We start from the raw sequence: 9647 nt of genomic DNA on the forward strand, positions 1-9647 counted from the left end.
CTCTGTTGCTCTGTCTAGGCCTCAGAGGCTGAAGAAGCTCTACACATGGAATGGTCTGGGTGTTTACTGGGTCCAGAATATTCCTGAACTCAGCTGTGGAGATGGAACAAGGGTCTGGTACCCAGGAGCTTCTCAGACAGGCTAACAGGCCCTCAGACAGGCTCCACTGTGATGGGTGGCCTAGGCTTGAGGTCTTATCACACTGGTTTGCACCCTGGCTTAACCACTTACCAGCACGTGGTATTTACTGTGCCCTGTGCATTTTGCCTGGCCTCACGATGTGTGTGGACTCCAACACTCTAGGTGGATTCTCACTGTTGGCAAAACTTGATGCCTTTTTTAGAGTCTCATGCTGTTGGCAAAGCCTGGCATTGACTTGCAAAACTGTAGCTTCCACATCCCAATGATATTCACTAGCCTGTGTCTCATGCCAAACCTGATGTTGTTGTAAAACTGTTGGCAGAACCCAAGCCTTTCCTTCTCTACGGCAACTCACTTACAGACAGGCCTTGCAGTAAAACAGGCAAAGTAGGAGACTCATTTATGTGGTGCAAAGGGAGGATCTGGGCTCCAGATGACAGAGCTCAGTTCTGGTTCCAGCTTTGTTACAACCCTGCTGTGGGACTTTGGGCAAATCCTCTGTCCTCTTTGGGTCTTAGTCTTCCCATTGGTTAAAAGGAGATCATGGTATCAGGACAGTCCTGATGGTTGCTGTGAGATTGCTGAGATGAGGGGGCTGGGACAAGAAGGGGAAGAGTGGCCAGAGGCTCCTTCCCAGAAAAGGACCCAAACTGCCACCTCAGCACCTCTGCTCGCACTTCCCTTTGTCTACCATCCTGGGACGGATATCTATAAATGAACCCCGGGCAGCCTGGCAGCAAGTGAGGGTTTCTGTTAGAGCCTGGCATCCCCAGCCCCAGATGCTGCCTAGGCTCAGAACCCTTATTGTGCAGAACCACTCATGTCTGACTCATTAGCTCCCCCCAAGACAGGCAACGTCATGCTTAGTTCACCCATGAGGACACTGCACTAAAGAGGTGACTAACCCAGAATTATGCATCCAGTATTACCTACTGCAGGGTCTGGGATGTGAGCCAAGGATGGCAGGGTATAGATGCATGATACCCAAGTCTATGTGGGAAGGAATATGAGCTCATTGAATTCAGCAGTCCCCTTCTCCGGATTGGAAGACTGAGGCCAGAAGAGTGTGATGAGTGTGGGGAATCAGAGTCTACTTTTCCCTGGGCTTTGGTTTCGCTGGCTGGTGGAGAAGAAACAGGCCCCATCCTACCAAGTGTCAGGTTGTCCTGGCTCTCCATTCCCACACAGCTCATTTCCCAAGCATGTGAGCTCTTCTAGCCCAACCAGCCTGTACAGCCCACCCAGTGCTCTCTACAGCAGCTTAACGGCCTAGAGGCTCCTCCTACCTCCAACACACCCCCATTCCAAGTTCTTTTGCCCCAGAAGTTCCACGGCTGCCATGCTGTGTTACAAACTTTGAGTCCTTCCCTGGAAGTGGCAGCCCTGTGCCACTCTCCAGAGAGCAGGAGCTTAGGCGCCATGCAGTTCAATCCTGACCCAGTAAGAAGCTCTGTGAGGCTCAGTGTTCTCCTCTGTGAAATAGCAAATCAAGAAACTTCCTGGCAGCACCATGTGGAACCTCTCATCTCGCTGTTTTCTCCTTAGTAAGTGCGCAGCTTCTCTCCAGGGAGACAAAATTCCTCTGAGACCTTGCTGGGTGACTAGGGGCTGGTCACTTGTCCTCTCTGAGTCTCCATACCTTAGACTGTGAAATGACTCCCCAGAGCTGTCAGGGCTTGGGTGAGCTGATGGATGGATTAGTGCCTGCTAAGTTCTGAGAGCTGAGCAGACACAAGTCATTATTAATATGGCAACGATGGTGATGATGATGACTCTTGTAATTTTGGAAGCAGAGGATGAAGAGGAAGTAAATCATAGCAGGTGTGTGTCAGGTCAGTCCACTCTGACTGACAACCCCACAGAAATAAACCACTGGCAATTGCCCCCTGAAAAGGGAGGGCGCTCAAGGGCAAAATGGGGGTTTAGCAGGAGGATGGTGGTTGCCACTAACAGCCCTAGGTCTGCAGGTGCTGTGAGGCTGTGCCCTCTCATGGGGCTCTGGCTGTTGGTGTCCCTAGCTCTGGATGTGCCACCCATATGCTGACTTTGGTCAGGTCCCACCTCTGCCTGGTCCTCTGTTTCCTTATGAAGTGGGGAGAGGGTTGGGAAAGGGTCTCATTCCTCTCTGCCTGTCTTTTGGAAGAACCATGTGAGCTAATGCATGTAACTACTGCTTTGTAAAGTGTCAAGTGGGGTTACAGTTATAAATAATTTCTGTCCTTGGGAAAAGGACATTGATGGGACTGTGCAGCAAAGCCAGGAGGGGAAGTGGGTGGGGGCAAGAGGTAGGAGGGGCTGGGAGTGGGAGCATCCGTCAGGGCAGAGTTTGGAGAAAGGGCCCAGTTCCCTGAAGACTTTGCAACACTGCCCCCTGGAGGCAGAGAGATTTGGCTTTTCCTCCGAAACTCCCTTAGGGAGGAGGGGACATTTAGAAGAATCACCTCTATGGAGCTGACATGGACAGACCAGAAGGAGCCAGCTACAGCAGCCATCGCCTGCTCCTCCTTACTCTGCACACCTATCCATTTCACTCCATGAGTTTCTCAAACCTGCTCCCTTCTTTCCATCCCACTGCCTCTGCTTTGATCCCGGTCACCAGCATCTCTTGCTTCTACCCTCTGCTCCACCTTCTAGCAGCAAATCCAACCTTGCCCTCTTGCTTAAAGTCTGCCTAGCAGCTCTTCCCCCAAAACCACCTTTTTTTTTTTTTTCATTTTTCTTTTATTATACATATGTGCATACAAGGCTTGGGTCATTTCTCCCCCCTGCCCCCACCCCCTCCCTTACCACCCACTCCGCCCCCTCCCGCTCCCCCCCTCAATACCCAGCAGAAACTATTTTGCCCTTATTTCTAATTTTGTTGTAGAGAGAGTATAAGCAATAATAGGAAGGAACAAGGGTTTTTGCTGGTTGAGATAAGGATAGCTATACAGGGCATTGACTCACATTGATTTCCTGTGCGTGGGTGTTACCTTCTAGGTTAATTCTTTTTGATCTCACCTTTTCTCTAGTACCTGTTCCCCTTTTCCTATTGGCCTCAGTTGCTTTAAGGTATCTGCTTTAGTTTCTCTGCGTTAAGGGCAACAAATGCTAGCTAATTTTTTAGGTGTCTTACCTATCCTCACCCCTCCCTTGTGTGCTCTCGCTTTTATCATGTGCTCATAGTCCAATCCCATTGTTGTGTTTGCCCTTGATCTAATGTCCACATAAGAGGGAGAACATACGATTTTTGGTCTTTGGGGCCAGGCTAACCTCACTCAGAATGATGTTCTCCAATTCCATCCATTTACCAGCGATTGATAACATTTCGTTCTTCTTCATGGCCGCATAAAATTCCATTGTGTATAGATACCACATTTTCTTTTTTTTTTTTCATTTTTCTTTTATTATTCATATGTGCATACAAGGCTTGGTTCATTTCTCCCCCCTGCCCCCACCCCCTCCCTTACCACCCACTCCACCCCCTCCCGCTTCCCCCCCCTCAATACCCAGCAGAAACTATTTTGCCCTTATCTCTAATTTTGTTGTAGAGAGAGTATAAGCAATAATAGGAAGGAACAAGGGGTTTTGCTGGTTGAGATAAGGATAGCTATTCAGGGCATTGACTCACATTGATTTCCTGTGCATGGGTGTTACCTTCTAGGTTAATTCTTTTTGATCTAACCTTTTCTCTAGTTCCTGGTCCCCTTTTCCTATTGGCCTCAGTTGCTTTAAGGTATCTGCTTTAGTTTCTCTGCATTAAGGGCAACAAATGCTAGCTAGTTTTTTAGGTGTCTTACCTATCCTCACCCCTCCCTTGTGTGCTCTCGCTTTTATCATGTGCTCATAGTCCAATCCCCTTGTTGTGTTTGCCCTTGATCTAATGTCCACATATGAGGGAGAACATACGATTTTTGGTCTTTTGGGCCAGGCTAACCTCACTCAGAATGATGTTCTCCAATTCCATCCATTTACCAGCTAATGATAACATTTCGTTCTTCTTCATGACTGCATAAAATTCCATTGTGTATAGATACCACATTTTCTTAATCCATTCGTCAATGGTGGGGCATCTTGGCTGTTTCCATAACTTGGCTATTGTGAATAGTGCCGCAATAAACATGGATGTGCAGGTGCCTCTGGAGTAACAGTCTTTTGGGTATATCCCCAAGAGTGGTATTGCTGGATCAAATGGTAATTGATGTCCAGCTTTTTAAGTAGCCTCCAAATTTTTTTCCAGAGTGGTTGTACTAGTCTACATTCCCACCAACAGTGTAAGAGGGTTCCTTTTTCCCCGCATCCTCGCCAACACCTGTTGTTGGTGGTGTTGCTGATGATGGCTATTCTAACAGGGGTGAGGTGGAATCTTAGTGTGGTTTTAATTTGCATTTCCTTTATTGCTAGAGATGGTGAGCACTTTTTCATGTGTTTTCTGGCCATTTGAATTTCTTCTTTTGAGAAAGTTCTGTTTAGTTCACATGCCCATTTCTTTATTGGTTCATTAGTTTTGGGAGAATTTAGTTTTTTAAGTTCCCTGTATATTCTGGTTATCAGTCCTTTGTCTGATGTATAATTGGCAAATATTTTCTCCCACTCTGTGGGTGTTCTCTTCAGTTTAGAGACCATTTCTTTTGATGCACAGAAGCTTTTTAGTTTTATGAGGTCCCATTTATCTATGCTATCTCTTAGTTGCTGTGCTGCTGGGGTTTCATTGAGAAAGTTCTTACCTATACCTACTAACTCCAGAGTATTTCCTACTCTTTCTTGTATCAACTTAAGAGTTTGGGGTCTGATATTAAGATCCTTGATCCATTTTGAGTTAATCTTGGTATAGGGTGATATACATGGATCTAGTTTCAGTTTTTTGCAGACTGCTAACCAGTTTTCCCAGCAGTTTTTGTTGAAGAGGCTGCTATTTCTCCATCGTATATTTTTAGCTCCTTTGTCAAAGATAAGTTGCTCATAGTTGTGTGGCTTCATATCTGGATCCTCTATTCTGTTCCACTGGTCTTCATGTCTGTTTTTGTGCCAGTACCATGCTGTTTTTATTGTTATTGCTTTGTAATATAGTTTGAAGTCAGGTATTGTGATACCTCCTGCATTGTTCTTTTGACAGAGTATTGCCTTGGCTATTCGTGGCCTCTTGTGTTTCCATATAAATTTAACAGTAGATTTTTCAATCTCTTTAATGAATGTCATTGGAATTTTGATGGGAATTGCATTAAACATGTAGATTACTTTGGGGAGTATCGACATTTTTACTATGTTGATTCTATCAATCCATGAGCGTGGGAGATCTCTCCACTTTCTATAGTCTTCCTCAACCTCTTTCTTCAGAAGTGTATAGTTTTCCTTGTAGAGGTCTTTCACATCTTTTGTTAGGTTTACACCTAGGTATTTGATTTTGTTTGAGGCTATTGTAAATGGAATTGTTTTCATACATTCTTTTTCCGTTTGCTCATTGTTAGTGTATAGAAATGCTAATGATTTTTCTATGTTGATTTTATATCCTGCTACCTTGCTATAGCTATTGATGATGTCTAGAAGCTTCTGAGTAGAGTTTTTTGGGTCTTTAAGGTATAGGATCATGTCGTCTGCAAATAGGGATATTTTGACAGTTTCTTTACCTATTTGTATTCCTTTTATTCCTTCTTCTTGCCTAATTGCTCTGGCTAGGAATTCCAGTACTATGTTGAATAGGAGTGGAGATAGTGGGCATCCTTGTCTGGTTCCTGATTTTAGAGGGAATGGTTTTAATTTTTCTCCGTTAAGTATAATGCTGGCTGTAGGTTTGTCATATATAGCTTTTATAATGTTGAGGAACTTTCCTTCTATTCCTAGTTTTCTTAGAGCTTTTATCATGAAATGATGTTGGATCTTATCAAAGGCTTTTTCTGCATCTATTGAGATGATGAAGTGGTTTTTGTCTTTGCTTCTGTTAATGTGGTTTATTACGTTTATTGATTTTCGTATGTTGAACCACCCCTGCATCCCTGGGATGAAGCCTACCTGGTCGTGGTGAATAATCTTTTTGATGTGTTGCTGAATTCGATTTGCCATTATTTTGTTGAGGATTTTTGCATCAATGTTCATTAAGGAGATTGGCCTATAGTTCTCCTTTTTGGAGGTGTCTTTGCCTGGTTTTGGGATAAGTGTAATACTGGCTTCATAAAATGTGTTTGGCAGTTTTCCTTCCCTTTCTATTTCATGGAACAATTTAAGGAGGGTTGGTATCAGTTCTTCTTTAAAGGTCCGATAGAATTCAGCAGAGAATCCATCAGGTCCTGGACTTTTCTTTTTGGGGAGACTCTTGATTGCTGCTTCAATTTCATTTTGTGTTATAGGTCTATTCAGGTGATTAATTTCCTCTTGGTTCAGTTTTGGATGATCATATGTATCTAGAAATCTGTCCATTTCTTTAAGATTTTCAAATTTATTTGAATATAGGTTCTCAAAGTAGTCTCTGATGATTTCCTGGACTTCCATGGTGTTTGTTGTTATCTCCCCTTTTGCATTCCTAATTCTACTAATTTGGGTTTTTTCTCTCCTCATTTTAGTCAGGTTTGCCAGGGGTCTATCGATCTTGTTTATTTTTTCAAAGAACCAACTTTTTGTTTCATTAATTCTTTGTATGGTTTTTTTGGTTTCTATTTCGTTGATTTCAGCTCTTATTTTTATTATTTCTCTCCTTCTATTTGTTTTGGGATTTGCTTGTTCTTGTTTTTCTAGGAGTTTGAGATGTATCATTAGGTCATTGATTTGGGATCTTTCAATCTTTTTAATATATGCACTCATGGCTATAAACTTTCCTCTCAAGACTGCCTTAGCTGTGTCCCATAGGTTCCGGTAGGTTGTGTTTTCATTTTCATTGACTTCTAGGAACTTTTTAATTTCCTCTTTTATTGCATCGATGATCCATTCTTCATTAAGTAATGAGTTATTTAGTTTCCAGCTGTTTGCATGTTTTTTGTCTTTACTTTTGTTGTTGAATTCTACTTTTACTGCATTGTGGTCAGATAGTATGCATGGTATTATTTCTATTTTCTTATATTTTCTGAGGCTTGCTTTGTGCCCTAGGATATGATCTATTTTGGAGAAGGTTCCATGGGCTGCTGAGAAGAATGTATATTGTGTAGAGGTTGGATGAAATGTTCTGTAGACATCTACTAGGTCCACTTGATCTATTGCATATTTTAGATCTTGGATTTCTTTATTGAGTTTTTGTTTGGATGACCTATCTATTGATGATAATGGAGTGTTAAAGTCTCCCACAACCACTGTGTTGGCGTTTATATATGCTTTTAGGTCTTTCAGGGTATGTTTGATGAAATTGGGTGCGTTGACATTGGGTGCGTACAGATTGATGATTATTATTTCCTTTTGGTCTATTTCCCCTTTTATTAGTATGGAATGTCCTTCTTTATCTCGTTTGATCAATGTAGGTTTGAAGTCTACTTTGTCAGAGATAAGTATTGCTACTCCTGCTTGTTTTCGGGGGCCATTGGCTTGGTAAATCTTCTTCCAGCCTTTCATCCTAAGCATATGCTTATTTCTTTCGGTGAGATGAGTCTCCTGTAAGCAACAAATTGTTGGATCTTCTTTTTTAATCCATTTTGTCAAACGGTGTCTTTTGATGGGTGAATTAAGTCCATTAACATTAAGCGTTAGTACTGATAGGTATGTGGTGATTCCTGCCATTTAGTTATCTTAGTTGTTTGAAGGTTTGATTGTGTGTACCTAACTTGATGTTACTCTCTACTGTCTTGCTTTTTCTTATCCTGTGGTTTGGTGCTGCCTGCCTTTTCATGGTTAAGTTGGGTGTCACTTTCTGTGTGCAGGATCCCTTGCAGAATCTTTTGTAATGGTGGCTTTGTGGTCACATATTGTTTTAGTTTCTGCTTATCATGGAAGACTTTTATTGCTCCATCTATTTTGAATGATAGCTTTGCTGGGTAGAGTATCCTGGGGTTGAAGTTATTTTCATTCAGTGCCCTGAAGATCTCACCCCACGCTCTTCTTGCTTTTAATGTTTCTGTTGAGAAGTCTGCTGTTATTTTGATGGGTTTACCTTTGTATGTTACTTGTTTTTTCTCTCTTGCAGCCTTCAATATTCTTTCCTTAGTTTCTGAACTTGTTGTTTTAATGATGATATGTCGTGGAGTAGTTCTATTTTGATCTGGTCTGTTTGGTGTCCTGGAGGCCTCTTGCATTTGTATGGGAATATCTTTCTCTAGATTTGGGAAATTTTCCGTTATTATTTTGTTGAATATATTACGCATTCCCTTCGCTTGCACCTCTTCTCCTTCTTCGATGCCCATGATTCTCAAGTTTGGTCTTTTGATGGAGTCAGTGAGTTCTTGCATTTTCTTTTCACAGGTCTTGAGTTGTTTAATTAGTAGTTCTTCAGTTTTTCCTTTAATTACCATTTCATCTTCAAGTTCTGAGATTCTGTCTTCTGTTTGTTCTATTCTGCTGGATTGGCCTTCTGTTTTGTTTTGCAGTTCTGTTTCGTTCTTTTTTCTGAGGTTTTCCATATCCTGGCTGTTTTCTTCTTTATTGTTGTCTATTTTTGTCCTGAGTTCATTTATCCATTTATTCATTGTGTTCTCTCTTTCACTTTGGTGTTTATACAGTGCTTCTATGGTTTCCTTTATTTCTTCTCTTGCTTTTTCAAATTCTCTATTTTTATTGTCTTGGAATTTCTTGAGTGTCTCCTGTACATTTTGGTTGACCCTATCCAGAGATACCACATTTTCTTAATCCATTCGTCAGTGGTGGGACATCTTGGCTGTTTCCATAACTTGGCTATTGTGAATAGTGCCGCAATAAACATGGATGTGCAGGTGCCTCTGGAGTAACAGTCTTTTGGGTATATCCCCAAGAGTGGTATTGCTGGATCAAATGGTAGATCGATGTCCAGCTTTTTAAGTAGCCTCCAGATTTTTTTCCAGAGTGGCAAAAACCGCCTTTCTTAGTCAAACATGGAGTAGCACCTGCCCCTCTGTCCTGTCACCTTTTTTTTCAGGTCACTATTCTCATTTGCACGGGGGACAATATCGGGGATGGTTATGAAAGAGGCTCGGGGGAAGAACTGTTCCAGTGTGACTTCTGATTTCTCCCCTTGGCTAGTTTCTAGTTTGAGTTTTTTGTTTGTTCTGGTTTTTCTGGTAGTACTTGGGTTTGAACTTAGGGTTTCATGCTTATGAAAGGCAGGCACTCTACTGCTTGAGCCATGCTTCCAGCCCTTTTTGCTTTGTTATTTTGGAGAAAGGGTCTCATTTTCTTGTGTAGGCCAGTCTGGAATGTGATCTTCCTATTTTAAGCTTACTACTATCACTGGGCAATAGGTGCACACTATGACACTCAACTTTTTCCCATTGAGATGGAGTCTTACAAACATTTTTGCTGGGGCTCTCCTGGAACTGTGATCCTTCCAATCTTAGCCTTCTGTATAGCTTAGAATGACAAGCATAAGCCACCGTCACCCAGCTCTTGAACCACTCCACCTGCCCTTCTTCTTTTTCTTC

This window comes from Castor canadensis, chromosome 1 (genome assembly GCF_047511655.1).
Source record: "Castor canadensis chromosome 1, mCasCan1.hap1v2, whole genome shotgun sequence".
Taxonomy (NCBI): Eukaryota; Metazoa; Chordata; class Mammalia; order Rodentia; family Castoridae; genus Castor; species Castor canadensis.